The sequence below is a fragment of the Salvia miltiorrhiza genome, chromosome 1 (genome assembly GCF_028751815.1).
Source record: "Salvia miltiorrhiza cultivar Shanhuang (shh) chromosome 1, IMPLAD_Smil_shh, whole genome shotgun sequence".
In the NCBI taxonomy this organism is placed as follows: Eukaryota; Viridiplantae; Streptophyta; class Magnoliopsida; order Lamiales; family Lamiaceae; genus Salvia; species Salvia miltiorrhiza.
In genome coordinates this window covers 4,819,526-4,838,513 of record NC_080387.1, presented here as the reverse complement: position 1 = coordinate 4,838,513, position 18,988 = coordinate 4,819,526, and the positions used below count along the sequence as shown (strand labels likewise).

General features: G+C 37.2%; 1 long non-coding RNA gene across 2 annotated transcripts; it reads right to left on the bottom strand.

The window, feature by feature from the left end:
- Positions 1–10,920: 10,920 nt before the first annotated feature.
- LOC131015621 (uncharacterized) lies at positions 10,921–18,564 on the bottom strand. Of its 2 annotated transcripts, XR_009098610.1 has the most exons (5): positions 18,056–18,564; positions 17,675–17,823; positions 17,082–17,139; positions 16,782–16,894; positions 10,921–11,132 (listed from the first exon to the last, which is right to left on the bottom strand). It is a non-coding gene; the product is annotated as an uncharacterized LOC131015621 (long non-coding RNA). The 2 variants fall into 2 exon arrangements; XR_009098609.1 differs by lacking the exons at positions 10,921–11,132; positions 16,782–16,894; positions 17,082–17,139 and adding an exon at positions 17,148–17,576.
- Between the last annotated feature and the right edge of the window lie 424 nt (positions 18,565–18,988).

Sequence of the window (18,988 nt, the reverse complement as noted above, 5' to 3'; positions counted from 1 at the left end):
GATACTTGGTATACGCTATCACTGGCTATATCGGGCTGCGACAATTTCTGAAAATAATAACTTGCTCGAATGTAAACATTTATTTTGCTGGATATATATATGAAAGTAATGCCTACCTGGTTGCAGTGTTTTGCTACTTAAGACAATGATTCTCTTTCCTTAGCGCGATAGGTTACTCAGGCGCTTTTGTTTATTTGAACATTTGATAACACGAAAACATGTGTTCGAGTGAATAATAGAAAAGATAACAACAATTGCAGTGAATCACTATTCACTCCTTTCTCTAACTACCCATATTTCCTTAAACGACTGTATCTAACTCATATACAATCATTCTTCCTTTATCGAAATACTTCATGTACCTTTGAGAATGTAGGAAATCTCATTTTATATTATTCATTTATTTATCTAATATAAATAAAGAATAATTCTATAAACATAAAACGTTTTCCTTTTCCCCATTTAATAATGCCAATCATCAATATATATTTTGCTACTATTAAAAGAACTACTAAGTCATTAATAAATTCTAAACCTTAATTCCTAATGAAAATTTCATTGTGAGATTTTAGGAAAATTTGTAAAAATATTATAAAATAATAAAAGAAGTTAACTATAAAAAGAAATTTTTGAGAAGATCTAATAATTTCAATATTTTAACCATTTAACAATTAATAAATCTTCAATAATTCATTTATCACCTATTCCATCTAATATAATTCTACCAACAAATTCTCATGAAATCTTTCTCAAAATATTTAGTAAATATTTATATATCTCAATAGCTCATTTATAAACTAAAAGTGATATTTTATCAACAATAAAACTTTAAAATCCTTAATATGAATTATTTTGAATCATCTCAATCTCAACAAAACTGTATAGACTCAACTTCAACTAATAAACTGTTTTTACTCCGAACTCGTATGGAGTCAAATTTTATATCAATAGAAACCTCTTTGAGTCTAGTTTAATTTAAAAAAAAGTATGTTGCAAAACTCCAAGTATTTTAAGAGATATAGCGATTTTCCCATCGCCTACCAGATTCGGCATTTTCTGCCAACTGAAAGTCCAGATTTTTGAAAAATAACAAACGTTACCGGAATGACCTAAAATTTTATATGCAGATAGCTAACACATATATATTCATACAATAAAAATTGTGAGAGCTAAATATCAACATATGGTTACTGAAATAATTAATCTAATCATCTGCCTCACGACAGTTTCAGCAGATACGGGCAGTAGACTTCTCGAATTTTAAAAGGGTAGTAAACGAAGTTCAAATGACATAAAACTTTGCATGAATATTAACTACACTCCCATCTATACTCCAGAAATTTCCCATAATATAATAGAAACGGGAATGCATCAAAACAAGGGCGTCAACTTACCCCTTTCCAAGTGAGCACTAATGGAGGTTGTTCGCCAGGGGTTTTCTGGTCGTCGTTCCGCGATGGTGTTTAGCCGCGAAAGTCTACGACTTAGTTTTCCTCGTGCGAGGTAGATCAGGCTACACAACGGTGGTTTCTCGATCCTTTTTCATCGTAAGGATAGTGAGAAACGAAGGCCGTAAGTTGGCCGGTGGCTAAGTCGGGAATTCGACGCTGGCCGCCGAAGGATATTGCGGCCTTTGGTCAGGAAAATACAGAGAAGGCTTCGGCCTTTCGATTGTTGGATTTGGTAGCCTGAAGATGGAGGAACGAGTACACGTTCCCGGTTCAGAGCCTAGTGGCCGGTCGGCGAATAAACGGCCCGGCGGAGGGAGCTCACTTGAGCTCTTGCAATTAAGAAATTAAGATTTTCACTACAATGGAGTATTGTTTTTGCGGGAGTGAAATAGGTGTAGTGATGAGTATTGAACTGATAATTGTGAATATATAGAGGAGCTGCCGCAGACAACAGAATTTAAGATGGTTGAAATTTTTGAAGGGAGTAGGAGAATTTAAATGCAGCTTTTCAAAATTTGTAGATTGCTGTAGATTTCCTTCTGCAGCCTTTGAAAACTTTGCTCTCGGCGTGACTATCTTCTCCTGAAATTGGGGCTTTTGGGGTGTGATGGATTGCAGGAAGATATTGCAGCTTTGAAAAAGAACTTCTGTATTAATGATATGTTGGAGTGATTGAGGTAAAGCCTATTGATTTTGAAAAATAAGATTTGCTACTAGGAGATATCTACAACTTTAGAAAAAGAAGATTTCTGTAGTAATGGTGTGTTAGAGGGGAAGGTGGAATAGTGTAGGGAATAGTGAATTGAAGTGTTGGATGAAAAATCGAGCCATACGTGTAGTAGGATTTTGATGTGCCGTGATCTAGTTTCTCCTAGTTCTTATTCGTTTCTGTAATAATTCTCCAATTCTTGTTAATTAAATACTCGTCGTACTTGTATAAATTAAGAGGGGTGTATTCATTGTAGATTTCCACAGACTTTAAAAAGTTCATGGAATTTAAATTCCATGGAATTTAAATTCCATGGAATTCACAGAGATTCCAGACGACTTTCAAAGAATTCGTGGTTGGATTTCACCCCGATTTTCACTGATTTTCGAAGACTTTACGGGATAATTTTGGAATTGAATTCCATAAAATCAGCGCCTGCAAGAAGAGACCCAGCGCCCGCGGAGTCCTAGCACCCGCTGGAAACCCAGCGATCGTTGAGTTCCGGCGAGCGCTGGAAACCCAAAGACCGCTGGGTTCCAACGAGTTGATATTAGACAGTAGTTGATATTACCAAACATAAAAGAGCATTCTGGTTTGATGGTATGTTGAGATGGTTATGGAGTTAAGAGCAGGAGACTCTGTAGAAAGAAATTCTAATTAATATCCTACTCCACAACTTTGGACCAAGTGTATTACATCTCATCGAACTAGAAAGAAAGAACCATAGCTTGCTACTTTTGTATTTATACCGAGAGATGGGGACGGAACCTTCTTCGATGAGAATTTCGGAATCAGCCGGAGGCTGACTGCTTCTTCATCGAGGTGGAGGCGTCTTCCTCCGACGGCAGACAGCGATACCGACCAAGGAAAGCGCGACGGCGTCGAACCAGGGGCGGCAGACCGTCGGTGCTTAAGAGGACCCATTCATCGAGACAAAGGAGCTCCGATGACGGCATAGGATGACGTCGAGTCTTCAGGAAGGGGAGGCGAGGTTGAACGGCGACCCTCGCCGTGTATGGAGATTTCTTCAACAGCAGCGGCAGCGGTTTCGCTCAATCGAGAAGAAGCTAGGGCCGGCCGCCAAGCTGTACTCGAGAAGATCGAGATAGGGGGAAAAACGGCGTCAGCCTCGTCAATTTCAGAGGCAGCGGCGCTAGCCTCACCGGAGATCCCAGAGGCGGCGAATCCAGAGATAGAAGCTAGGGCTCGATTCCTGTTCTCGATTGGACATGTGTGCGTCCGACTTGAGTAGAGAAAAGGGAAGAAGGTCGGATGAGAGAAGCGGCGCCGGAGTTCAAGTCGCCGGATTTTGAGTGGCGGCGGCGGAATTCTTGGCGGAGGATGGGCAGATCTTCTGCTTTGTGAACCAGAAAGAAATTCTAGTAATTAATATCCTACAACTTTGTAATGCATCGATTTAAATATGAACACATCTCTCTCTTCATGGAGTATCCAAAGCAGTATCCGTGTCGATTCGGATCAGTAGATATTAGACAGTAGTTGATATTACCTGAAGACAGTCTCAACGATTGCTGAGTTCCAGCGCTCGCTAGCTTCTTGGCCGCGGGCGCTGGAACTCAGCGCTCGCTTAAAACTTTATGGATTTCAATTCTCGTGGTTTTTGGCCGGATTTCGTCGTGTGTATTTTTTGGATGAAATCCATAAAAGTCATTCCGGATTTTAAGTCAATGGAATAACGAATACACCTAGATTTGTATGGATTTTAAAAAGTCTTGAACGAATACACCCATATTTATATGGACTTTTAAAAGTCTTGAACGAATACACCCAGATTTCTGCAGACTTTTAAAAATCTTGAACGAATACACTCAGACTTTTAAAATCCATAGAAATCCATCAAATTCCACAACGAATACACCCCCCTAAATCCTCAAACTTGGGATTTAATACTTGAAAGTCGGAATTAATTCACGACTTAATGTTAACTCATATTACGCGAAGTAATAAAATTATTATTCACATGAGCTCAAGTTATAATTCTAGAAATTTTATAACACGATTTATTAAATCGGTTATAAATCTAAAATTTCTAATATTATTGATTGCATCAATCAACTGATTAAATAAAATCTCAACGCGTGGCTAAACCAATAAATTATTTATTGGTTTGATTAATGAATAAATATTAAATCACAACTCTGTATCTCTTATACATGCTTTTTACTTAAATCATATTGTCTTAACAAATAATTACAAGAAATAATTAAATAAGCAAAAGAATTTTATAATTAACGCACATATTTAATCTAATATATATATAAAAGTACGGGCATCACATCTTAAGAGGTGGATTTGGCGATGACTGTACCCGGAAATGGGGAAGCTCCGAAATCAGGGCTTGGGAGGCTGAGCGCCGCCATCAGCTGTCTCTGACGGCGAGGCTTCGGGTGGCGAGGGCAATGTTGAGAGAGGAGATGGCGGCGACGATCCATGGCCGAGACGCCGAGTGATAGAAGAATCAAAGTTTGGAATATATAACTTTATTGCAGAGAATCTCTGCAGTTGCCATTTCCCTTCACTTGATGATCACTATGCATGTGAATTTGATTATGAATTTAGCTTCGGTGGGAGGAAATCGAAGGCAAAAGATAATGGGGTATTGGGGATTGGAATACTATTTAGATTTTAGAGGGAGGAGGGTTTTCAAATAAAAATAAAATAAATAAGCCACATAGGATATATATTTTAAAGCTAAAAGCTCTAGAATTGCAAGGATTTAAAATAATGATTTCTGACGATGCCACGTAGGACCTAAAATCAAGGGGAGGTCAAGAATCCCAAACCGTATTATATAATGACTAGTGTGTAACCCGTCAAATTTCGACTGGTATTATTTGATGTTGTAATTTATACAAAAAAACGTAGAAATTATTTGATAATATATTTATAATTTTGTGAATATTTTTTAATAAAATAAATGTCTACGTTACACATCAAACTAAAATGAAAAATCATATATTAAAGAGGATTTTTATCCACACTAACATAACTTAGTGAAACATGTATTCGGAAAATACGAAATGAACTTTAAAAACAATGCTCTAATGTAAGAATTATGTGACAAAAATAAAGATACCCACTATAGTAGTAACCCGTCGAAATTCGACAGAAACTATTTGATGTTATAATTTATAAGGAAGAAAAAAATGTAAAATTATTTTATAATATATTTATAAATTATAAATATTTTTCAAACATAAATGAAGAAAATATATAAAGAGGACTTTCATCCACCCTAATACCATTTAGCAAAATAAATATTTGAAAAGTACAAAATGAACTTCAAATTCAAAATAATTACTTGACATTGTTTATATCATTCTTGGTCTGCTTCGGGTCCCCTATTATCCCTTGCCCATACCATAATCTAAAATAATGTTGTAAATATATCTTCTAGATATATCTTATGTGTGTTGACCAAGAAACCTAGAGGGAGAATAACACTTGACATCTTCAAGCCACCGGAGTTGACTGTCCTCCGTTCACACCGGATGTGTGTGAACGTTCACACCGGACGTGTGTGAACGTTCACACTGGACGTGTGTGAACGTTCACACCGGACGTTCACACTTGGTTTAACACCTATAAATATGGGTGTGTTGTGAACTTCATAATAACTTCATTTGTATTCTCTACTATATTCTCTCGCTTCTCTCTAGTTTATAACACGTTATCAGCACCATAGTTCTAGTTCTCTCATCATCTCCCTTCAATCGTAAAAGCTTTGGAAATTGATGAAAGATGAATCAAAATGGTTATGAATTCGTCTATAACAATAGATTCGAAAAATTATTGCTTTAGGAGTCTAATTCCTTGACATTTACAATCAAAGGTACTATTTGTTTGTTTGGCTTGATTGCTTCAATTTTTTTAATTAAATCTATGCAGTTTTAAATCTATGATATGATTTTGCAAATTGTTGTTTAATTAACTCCGAGAAACACATTAACATTGGTGTTGCCATTTGTATATTTATTAATGTTGTATGCAAAATGTCAATTGATTTTATAAATGGATTAAGCTAATTACGTGAATTCTGATTAATGAAATTGATTCAATATATTCAATTCTTTTTCATGCTAATATATGTATAGTGATTGATGTCATATATTCCTTGTTAATATATGTATGCGGCAGCGGTCACACATTTATATAGATGTATGCGGTGAGTAAATATATGCATTTTCCAGTAATCTATCTTTGTATTCAAGATATTATTGTTGTTACTTTGCTTAGTAATTGTTTATGCCAATTTCACATGAGATGATTCAATATCTGCCCATAGATTATTATTCAACTTTATGCAATTTTCACTTATATTTGTGTTTCGATTTAGAGATTTGATGCAAATATGTTATATTGCATTTGATATATTTGTTTATTATGAATAATATAATTATCTTTGTTTTCAAAGAAACACGAATAATCTTAAAGATTATATTTTGATGCTATTAAAGTAGCACAAGTAATATTCCTGAAGAATATTACATGCTCTAAGAGCAAATAAATTAAATATTTGGATAACATATCCTTGAATCTTTATCTATTTGATTCATATTGTTGCTCCCGATGTAGCACAATCAATATTCCATGAAGAATATTACATACTCTTCAAGAGCAATCCATATTACATGCTCTTGAAAATTAGACCGTGAAGGTCAAATGGCCCTTAAGGCCAAATGGTTGTACTCTTTTTCCCTTCCTAAGTTTTTTTCCTACGAGGTTTTCTTAGTTAAGGTTTTTAACGAGGCAACTAGTGTAATATATGAGTAAATATATATATATCTTGTACTCTTTTCCTCTACCGAATTTTTCTCATAGGGTTTTTGCGGAGAGGTTTTTAACAATGCATGAATATATATATATTAATATCATATGAAATCTTGTGATATTTGTCTTGGTAAATAAATACACATATTATTCTTCAAAAGAAGAAGTATTTCCTTAAGTTGACATTAGATGAGAATAATGTTAACATAATATCAGGTGCATCAAAAATCATTGAAGGCTCCGGAAGAGCTTGTATCATTTTGCCAAATGATACTAAATTAGATATTGAAAATGCCCTGCACTTTAGTAAGTAACTTACTAAGTTTCAAGAATATCCGTAATAATGGATACCACATCGAGACAATTATGTGAAAGGTAGAAATGAATATCTTTGCATAAATTCTTTTGTTTCAGGCTATAAGCTGACAAAAGAAAAATTAGCAACACTACCTTCTGGAATGTATTACACATTCATAAAAGCAATTGAGACAAACCATTTCATGAACGTAAAGTTCAATGATACAAAAAGCTTTAAGCTTTGGCATGATAGGTTTGGACATCCTGGAGCGACTATGATGCGCCGAATAATCAATAATTCATATGGGCACAACATAAAGAATCAAAAGGTTCTTTCTACAAATGAATTCTCATGTGATGCTTGTGCGCAAGGCAAGTTAGTCATTAGACCTTCATATACGAAGGATAATACTGAATCTCCATATTTCTTAGAAAGAATTGAAGGAGACATTTATAGACCTATACATCCACCTTGTGGACCTTTTCGATAATTTATGGTATTAATTAATGCCTTTTATAGATGGTCACATGTATGCTTGCTTTCTACTAGAAATGCAAAATTTGCTAGACTACTTGCTCAAATCATAAAATTAAGAGCTCAATTCCCAGACAATTCAATTAAAAGAATTCGTCTTGATAATGCTGGTGAGTTTACATCCCAAGCATTTGATAACTATTGTATGGCTATTGGAATTGAGATTGAACATCTAGTAGCTCATGTCCATACTCAAAATGGTTTAGCGGAATCATTTATTAAACGTCTTCAAATTATTGCTAGACCATTACTTATGAAATCAAAACTCCCAACTACTGCTTGGGGTCATGCCATATTACATGCTGCAACATTAATTCGACTAAGGCCATCAGCCAATCATGAATACTCCCCAATGCAGATTATTTTTGGCCGAGAACCTGATGTTTCTCACTTACGAACTTTTGGTTGCGCGGTTCAAGTCCCAATTGCAACCCCCACAACGAACAAAAATGGGTCCCCAACGAAGACTTGGGATATATGTTGGATTTGATTCACCATCGATTATAAGGTATCTAGAACCTTTAACAGATGATTTATTTACTGCACGTTTTGTAGATTGTCATTTTGATGAAATGACATTTTCAACATTATGAGGAATAAATCTACATCCAGAAAAGCACAAGGAAATCTCTTGGAATGAGAAAAACTTATCACATTTTGATTATAGAACAAATCAATGTGAACAAGAAATTGAAAAGATCATTCATTTGCAAAATATTGCAAATCAAATTCCTGATGCTTTTGTAGATACAATAAAAGTGACACAATCTCAAATACATGCTGCAAATACTCCAGCTAAAATTGATGTCCCTAAAGGACAAATAGCTTTGGCAGCAAATGAGTCCAAAATTCGTCAAAAACATGGTCGACCAGTTGGTTCCAAAGATTCTATGCCTAGAAAAAAGAAAGGGGCAAGATATAAACCAAACAATGACGAAAACGACTAATCAATCAAATGAAAGTGATGTAATTCCTAAAGAATTACAAGTATCTGAAAATCATGAGATCTCAATAAATTATTTACATCAGATACTAGAGAGAGAAAATATCATTGTTGATGATATATTTGCCTTTCATATAGCTCTTGAAGTTTTAAATATCAGGATCCTGAACATACATCTGTTGCTAAATGCAAACAGAGACTTGATTGGCCAAAGTGAAAAGAAGCTATAGAAAGGGAATTAAATTCCTGTGATAACCGGAAAGTATTTGGGCCTATAGCCTTAACTCCGGAATCTAAAATCCCTGTTGGATATAGATGGATTTTTGTTAGAAAGAGAAACGAGAAAAATGAAGTTACGAGATATAGAGCAAGACTCGTAGTACAAGGTTTCTCACAAAAACCAGGAATTGATTATGAGGAAACATACTCTCCAGTAATGGACGCTATTACTTTTAGATTTTTGATTAGTCTGGCTGTGTCACAAAGGCTTGATATGCGCCTTATGGATGTAGTGACTGCTTATCTATATGGGTCATTAGATACTGACATATATATGAAAATTCCTGAAGGATTTAAAATGCCTGAAGGATTTCAGTCACAACCCAAAAGCATGTATTTAATTAAACTGCAAAAATCGTTGTATGGGTTGAAACAGTCTGGTCGTATGTGGTACAATAGACTGAGCGAGTATCTTTTAAAAGAAGGATACAAGAATAATGATATCTGCCCTTATGTTTTCATTAAGAAAACCGAAAGTGGATTTGCAATCATAGCAGTTTATGTTGATGATTTAAATTTAATTGGGACTCCTGAAGAGCTCAATAAAACTGCTGAATATTTGCAGAAAGAATTTGAGATTAAAAATTTGGGAAAGACGAAGTTTTGTCTTGGTTTGCAAATGGAACGTATCCGTGGAGGAACGTTTATCCATCAATCCACATATACAGAAAAAGTGTTAAAACGCTTCTATATGGATAATGCACATCAATTAGCATCACCAATGGTCGTTAGATCTCTTGATACTAAGAAAGATCCATTTCGACCAATTGAAGAGGGTGAAACGATACTTGGTCCTGAAGTACCATATCTAAGTGCAATTGGAGCATTGACTTATCTGGCTAATAATACTAGACCAGATATAGCTTTTTCTGTTAATCTTCTAGCAAGATTTAGCTCTGCACCCACTTTGAGACATTGGAATGATGTTAAGCACATTCTACGTTATCTAAAGGGTACCATTGACCTTGGATTATATTATCAAGAAAATTCTGATAATACTCTAGTGGGGTATTCGGATGCAGGATTTTTATCCGATCCACATGAAGCTAAGTCACAAACTGGATATATTTTCACATGTGGTGGAACTGCTATATCATGGAAGTCTGTGAAACAAACCTTGACTGCAACATCCTCAAATCATTCTGAAATCATTGCAATCCACGAAACAAGTCGAGAATGTGTATGGTTGAGAAATGTGACGAGTCATATCCAAGAGTCATGCGGGTTAGCTTTATCAAAGGCCAAACCAACTGTTTTATATGAAGATAATGCTGCTTGCATCGCGCAACTCAAGGAAGGATACATCAAAGGAGATAGGACGAAGCATATTTTTCCAAAGCTCTTCTACACACACGACCTTCAAAAGGGTGGCGATATCGACGTGCAACAAATTCGCTCAAGTGAAAATCTGGCGGACTTATTCACCAAGGCATTACCAACATCGACATTCAGAAAGTTGGTACACGAGGCATACGTCGACTCAAAGATATTCAATGATCTCAAGTTCAGGGGAAGCAGTTGTACTCTTTTTCCTTCGACTAGGTTTTGTCCCATTGGGTTTTCCTAGCAAGGTTTTAATGAGGCAACATTTTTTAGGGATTGGTCAATCAAGGGGAAGTGTTGTAAATATATCTTCTAGATATATCTTATGTGTGTTGACCAAGAAACCTAGAGGGAGAATAACACTTGACATCTTCAAGCCACCGGAGTTGACTGTCCTCCGTTCACACCGGACGTGTGTGAACGTTCACACCGAACGTGTGTGAACGTTCACACTGGACGTGTGTGAACGTTCACACCGGACGTCCACACTTGGTTTAACACCTATAAATATGGGTGTGTTGTGAACTTCATAATAACGATATTTGTATTCTCTACTATATTCTCTCGCTTCTCTCTAGTTTATAACAAATAATGCATTATAATGTAAAAATTACCATAGAAATGGTGCTTCTTTATAACCCCATTTTGTGGAAAGAACAAACTTAAAAATATGTATTTTGGGGAAAGAATAAACTTAAAAATAACACAGAGCATCCTAAAAAAAGAAGAAGAGCACAGAGCAGTGATGTCCCATTTCAGATTTGCAAGGCGCCACTCCTATGCCGCAGCACATTGTAGAACCCCCTAAGCAACTTAATACCGTCAAATCAAAATCAAAATAAAAAATATCAAAGCAAGTACATGAAGCATAAAGTCAGAAACATCAAAAACTATAATATGAAAAACAATCATCTCTAAGCTTGGCATCAGCATTGGATTCGACAAGAAGATACAAAAGCAATAAATGATTCACAATTGTTTTTCCTTATAAATTAACATTAAATGATTCTTGTCTAAACAATGAGCTTATTTGTTTTTACACAATATAATAGAAATGAACGATTGCTTATAGCAATTAACAACGCTCAAAGACTATATGCTAGATGAACTTAACTGCATTAATAGTTTCAAATGTATTGTAGCGACCCGCTCTTTTATCAGTTTTTAATTTCAGTTTTGTGTGTTTAATTTTCTATCTGCCAGTACATGAAGCACTTTATGTTCTCAGCTATGTTTCTGAATTTCGTTTTTGGAGACAGAGTCACTACACTAGCAAGTATGCATTTATTTATCTTCGCGTGTTTAAGACCGCAATGAGAATCTTTGAGTTGATGAATGATTATTTTTCCGAGTTATAACCAACTTAGCTAAGTTGGGTTATTTATCAAGATGGAGTTTATTTCACATTGTTACTTAAGTCGTGAATTATTTCCGACTTTGAAGCTAATTAAATCTACGGATTTAATTTAAGTATTAGAATGACGAACGAATTGAATCTACGGATTTAATTTAGCATTATCGATGTTAGCAAGCACGAAACCAGTATTTTTAATACTGAGAGTGACCGACACTGAAGGATTTTATTTAGATCTTCTCTTAGATCACATCACATGCCTACCCTATCACCTTTTTCAATCTACCTACTACTTTATCAAAAGAAGGATAAAGGAGTGAGCAAGGAGTGCTGCGAAAGCAACCCCTTCTCTATGGCCAAGGCAGCGGCAGCCCTGCCCATTGGCTGGGCAGCCGAAGGGTCGCCTGCTGCACCCCTCTCCCACGCCACGCCACACTCCATGCCAGACAAGAGCAGCCACGGCAGCAGCCTCCATTGGGCGAGCAACCGAAAGGCCACACTCCATCTCTACGCCGGCAGAGCAGCAGCAGCCCTCCCCACGCAACACCACAGCAGAGCCTCAACGCCGGCAGAGCAGCAGCAGCCCTCCCATTGGCTGGGCAGCCGAAGGGCCGCCTGCTGCACCCCTCTTCCACGCTGTGCAGAGCTACAGCCGAAGCTCTCCCCTTAGGCACTCAAGTGCACCTACCAAGCTCCTATATAAACTCCCCTTCAACCCCCTTTGTGCCACCCCTTTCTCCCTTTCGGCACTCTGAAAATTCAGCAGCAACAGCAAGAGCTTCACCTCCCTCGACGCCTTGCACCTCGACGATCGAAAATGCGGAAGGGAAACCATCGTTTTTACCCGACCAAAGCACGCGACATCAAGGTAACTCTCGACCTCTGTTGTCACTCCTTTCAGCATGAATCACACGCTCGTAGAAAGCATGTTTTAGGCTCTAGATACGCACGAAAACAAGAAGCATGTTAAGTCACTTTTCCGATAGAACCCACGACTTGAAACCTGGATTAAACGACGAGAACTTTAGCTTTAAACGTAGATGAACTTGAACAAGCACAGCATGCTCACATAGGTATAGATTTAGGCCGGTGTACGAGTGAGAATCGAGGCAAGAAAGGACGAAGAACTCTGATTTTGGAAACTGGAAATCATCGTCGTTCTGCCCAGAAACGCCAGAGCAGAGCTGGAAACTCCAGAGCAGAGCTGGAATGGCCAGAGCAGAGCTGGAAATTCCAGAGCAGAGCTGGAAGTTCCAGAGCAGAGCTGGAAAACGCCAGAGCAGAGCTGAAAGGCCGAGCAGAGCTGAAAGGCCGAGCAGAGCTGAGAGGCCGAGCAGAGCTGGAAATTCCAGAGCAAAACTGGAATCGCCAGAGCAGAGCTGGAAATTCCAGAGCAGAGCTGGAATTGCCAGAGCAGAGCTGGAAAATACCAGAGCAGAACTAGAAAATACCAGAGCAGAGCTGGGGAATTCCAGAGCAGAGCTGGAATTCCAGAGCAGAGCTGACCAGAGCAGAGCCGAACATCCAGAGCTGACTTTCGGAGGCCAGAGCTGACTTTCCAGAGCTAAGTCGCCAGAGCTGACTTTCGGAGGCAGAGCTGACTTTCCAGAGCTAAGTCGCCAGAGCTGACTTCCAGAGCAGAGCTGACTTTCCAGAGCTAAGTCGCCAGAGCTGACTTTCGGAGGCCAGAGCTGACTTTCCAGAGCTAAGTCGCCCGAGCTGACTTTCGGAGGCCAGAGGTGACTTTTTCAGAGCTAACTCAGCCAGAGCTGACTTAGAAGCCAGAGCTGATTTCCAGAGCAGAGGGCGAAGAGACAGAGCAGATCACGAGAGAGAGAGAGAGAGATAAGAACTTAGGGTGTTTGAGTTTTATTCTTTTTCCCTTTGCCTACACGGAGGGGGAATTATGTTTAAGTGGCAGTTTAGAACACCCTAATAAGAACGAATCAATATAGTTACTTGACTTCATAAGACGAAACCTAGTTGGTTTAAATTGTTTTTAATAACAATGACTAGTGATAAAGTTTCCCTAAGTATTATCTCAGTAATAAAAAGGGAATATGAGTCATGCATATTCATTATACGCATTCTCATTTATTTGAGAATTTTCATCGAGCTAAGGTTTGACCTTATGTTCTCGCATTAAAGGTTAAGCGCAAGAGTAAGAGCTAGTCAGGAGTCACTAAGTTATGACAAAGGTTTGCTTATCAGGTGGGCATTACTTTCATATATATCAAATGAGTTTAAATGTTACGTTCAAACAAGCTATTTCATGACAAAATCTTTGAGTTAAAGTTATTTCAAGTATTGTCTTGCCATAAAATGTTTCAATTAAGTTTGATATCTATCTGCTTTGGCTTTGCCAATGATGTAATCGAATTCGGGTCTTGAGCAGTTGATAGCTATCCTGCCTTGACTAGTGTACACGAGGGACCGTGAGTCATCTAGCGGGTTGGCCGGTCAAGTGTCCGTGAGAGGTGGCCACCTCTCCGGCACAAAGTTCCAGATATGATAGATTACGAAGAGAACTTAGTCTGTAGACGAGCTTTAAGTATCACGAAAGAATTTAGTAAGCTTGGGCCTTTTACACGAAAACTCCCTTGCTGTACTGTTTATGATGGCATGACAATTTACAGTTTTATGAAGCATGTATTTTATACTTAGGCATACGTGCCCACTGAGTGCTTTTGTACTCAGCCCTGCATATATTTCTAAATGTGCAGGTTGAGCAGTGGCTGATGAAGATGAAGTGACGAGTGGAGCTTTTGTCATAAGTTTATGAAATGAATGAAGGAATATTAATTTGAATTAATACTCGATTGCCCGATGATCGTTTCTTGGATTATTATTAATTCATCATACAACGATTAAATCCTAACATGCTCCTATGAATTTAACAGCTGCACACAGGTGTTAGGAAAACTTACTTGAGAATCGGATGCACAGATGATTGATGATCGTGTCGAATGATTCAGACTCCAGCTCTGATCTTCTCGACTGTATCCCGCTCAATTCCCAACGTTGGATGGACAACGAGCTATGGAAATTCCCAAGACAGAAAAGCCTCTCACGTTTTCTGCGCCTCCTTCTGCTCTCAAAAACCCTAATTTTTATCAGTGTATTTTCCTGAGAGCTGACAGCTGTATTTTATAATAATAAAATACGTAGGGGGCGCTTCATTCTTTGTGATAGGCGACTTCTGCCCTACTTGGGCTAGGAGACATTGGGCCAGCCCAGGGACCAGATACAAGGAATAAAGATGGGCCTCAAATAAATTAATTTATCTATGGTCAGCCCAGACCATAATTAATTTATAAATATCAGTTCATTCCACTAGAGAACCGATACTGACTTACCCCTTTATTGCCGGTGATGAGTCGGGGCTTGTATTTAGACTTATTAAATCTCCGTATTTAAAATATCCGACATCCATTAATTAATTAGAGCTCTGACAGCTTAAATTAATTAATCTCTTAATAATTCCTTAAGCAGTACCACTCAATCTTTATTATTACGCCTGAACTTAATCAACCTGCAGGGTTTAGCGTAATAAACCTTATTGAGCTCCTTAAGGGGATGTCATTATCCTATACCGGATACGGGTACTAATACAAATAATCAAATATCATATATTAACCGCTATCACCCAAGATACAGAGTACTCGAGTTAGTATTTAACTCTCGCCCATAGTAAGTCAAAGTGATATACGAATTAACATATATATCTGAATACTTATTAGTATTAAGATTTATGAGTCACCGAGATCTTGATTCTTCACTTAAGTCAGATAGAAGAATACATCTCAACTGTTGGTCCTATCAATACGTAATGACGTACCAGTATAGACAAGTAGCCAAGACAAACTACTTCCATCTATACTGCAGCCTAAACCAATAACTTGTCCTTGAGTTATTTCGGCTGTGATCATATTATATCTCTTAAGGTTATTCCAATTATATGGTCTTCTGTGATCTACAACACACCATATAATCTACTTATACAGAGATAAAGAACATACATATGCAATCATGAACACAATCAGATAGGAGATAAGAATAGTGAATAACAGGAATCATTGTATACAAGCATAAAGTTCTTGCTTTCAGTATACAAATCCAACAATGAACTCTTGGATACATGTCTCCATACATGTAGTTCAGATTTGTTATTCCGCTGCGTACTCCCGAGTTTTATGTCTTTTAAGTCAAGTCGGATTCATCCGAGTGTACAAGTTATTCGAGCCCTTATGATTAAACAACAATTCTTTATAAATTTCCGCTGCGTATTCTTCAGTAATAAGCCATTTTGATTTAAGTCGGATCCATCCGAACTTACTAGTTATTTGAATCGTCGTGGTTAAACGTAAGTTATATTATAAATGTTTCCCCTTCACTGTCAATGATTGAGTCCGACCCTTCATTAGTTAGTCACGCCCCTTTCTATCCCCGCTTCTAATCTCCCTTCCTTGGTCACGGTTTCCCGGCTTAGTTATCCTTAATTAAGGTCTCCGTCCGTGACATGTATGAATAATAGAATAACCAAGGATCAAAGAAATCATCAATTACATTAAAAAGCAAAAGAAAAACACACAGCGTAAATTAAAAAATTCTCACTTGCGATTCCAGAGAATGTTAGAGACGAATTGTCACCCAAACAACGTTGTCTTTCCGCGACAAAGAAAAACAATAATAACTATAATTTAATCTACATTAATTAATTATATAACTCAAAACATCTATAAACATAGACCTCTATTGTGAAATACTATATCACAATATAACAACTAAAAATAATTCTATCCCAAGCAAACTATAATAATTTTTGTCACTCAAAGTTCCATGAAACAACAAACATGGAAGACAGTTAAGGATATATGAACTATCACTCCATATGCATTTTTCCTATCACCAACAGAGTGTTTACCATCGGGATTAGCCATATTAGAAGGAAATGGCAAAGACAAAGCCATACATAACATCTTGGCTCGTTTATGTGGGAAAATTTTTAGCACAATTAGTAACCATAAAATATTATTATCTATCAAATGAAAAGTCACAAAACACAAAGACAGACTTTGATAACCAAATATTTGTCTTACCCTTTCCCATAGTTTTCCAATCACATTATTCATTCATGCCTTCATGCTAACACGATCCAACTGGAGACAAAGATCCAAAAGTGAGGATCACACTCGTACCAGATTCCGACAGCCTGCAAGCATAACCAAGACACTGCTCAACTTTCATCCACACACATGGAGGACACGAAAAATGAGCAACTTTCAAAAACAAAAATATTATGATGCCAAACATTGATTAGATTACCTAATACATCCATTCCTCTATTTACATTATCCCAAGCCTATATGATTAGAAGTTAGAACATTGAAATACCCTACCTCAGTTGCCTTCGATGGCGACTGCGCCCGGCGACGGCAATGGTGGTTATTGATGATCCTTTGATGAAAGACCATATTTAGCAATAACGGACAACTTTAACCATCATATCAAAGAAATATTACAAAATCCTCACAGCAATTCCAAGATTCAAAACAAAAAAAATAAAATTCAAATAATCCACTCAAAGATAGCCACTGCCACAACACATCAGCAGAAGAACATATGCCAATAAAAATTTTCTTGAAGAATAGATATGTACATAAAACTCTTATACAATCATCAAACTATGCATCAATACAATTCCATAAATGCATACATTAATTAGGCATGTGTATAAATTTTAAGTAAATTACACTTTAAATTTTAGAAAAATTAATATTTTGAAAAAAATACTAAAAACACAACTCAAATGAAACAACTATCCCACATGCGGATAGTGATGATGACAATGGTTTGGGGAGGCACTTTCAATTCTTCAGCCGTGAATTTCAGAACTGCAATATTCAGTAAAGCCTTACACTCTAAATGAGAGTCTGACAAAATACTATAATAACGACATGTCAAATATGGTATTTCATAATAAAATACTTACCGCAATAGATTTCATGCCAAAGGAGTCGGCATCAACGCACCATTGCTGAATCTACCATTACTACGGTGAGATTTATCGGGAAAATATTGTAGGGAAATATTGTGTTTTGGCGGCGCTGTGTGCCCGGCTGCGAACTTTTTGTGAAAATCCTACACGCACCTAAATGAGTTGTTAAATAACAGCGCCCGACTGCGAACTTTGTAAAATTCTTAGGAAAAAAATCACATTCCTAGGAACTTTGTATTTACCAAAAATCCTTTATATTTACCAAAAAAAAAAAAAATTATGATTGATGGAAATTTTAAATACATTCCTAGAATTTTTCATCTTTCCTAAATAATGAAAATCATGAATGGTGGAAAATGGATGGTGGGAATTGACCTTCAACTAATGAAAATAAGGTTGTCTCCGGCGGCGGGACGAAGCCCGTCGTAGCCTCCTGTGGCGTTCCATCTTTTAAAACGGGTGGCTGCATTTTGAAAATTTTCAAACCAATCAAGATGCACGCCGCCCTCAGCTGTCTTCAATGGCGACTGCCGCCCTCAGCTGTCTTCGATGGTGACTGCGCCCGACGAAGGCAATGGTCGTTTTGGCGGAGCCTGTGCCCAAATCAGCGAGTTGGCGGCAAATAAATCCATGGTGTTATAATTCGACGGTGATGGTGATTTCTCGCCTGGTCGAGTGAGAGAGAGCAAGGGGTGGGGGTTGTTTGAGATAGAAATTGGGTAGAGATGATGGTGGTCACTGTGGTGGTCGATGGGCGAAGAGATGTCGGATCTTGGTGACGGGGCAGACGGCGACGGCGGTGGCAGTGGGAGTTGCGAGCCATTGCTCGATGCTAAAGATCGATGGCGATGGATTTTCATGATTTCGAATGAGATGAGATTTTGATTTTTGAATAATTGAGGAATTACGGTAAATGTAACGCAGAGATGGGGTTTTGTTTATTTTTTTTCTTTTTGAAAAGGGGTTTTGTTTCTTTGTAGGTAATTTGGATATTAAATGTAAAATTAAAATAAAATATTACATGTGGAATTAATTTGCCACGTAGGATGTACATTATAAAGTCAAAGGCTCTAGAATTGCAGGGATTTGAAATAATGATTCTTGACGATGCCACATAGGACCTAAAATCAAGGGGAGCCCAGGAATCCCAAACCGTATTATATAATGATGATTTGATTTCTCGTTTTTTCAGGCACATACATAATTTATAGAGCAATTGGCCTCTAAATATATAAATTATATCTAAATTTGATTTTAATTAAATTTAATTTTTTAATTAAAAAATACATAAATTTTTATCTTCTTAAA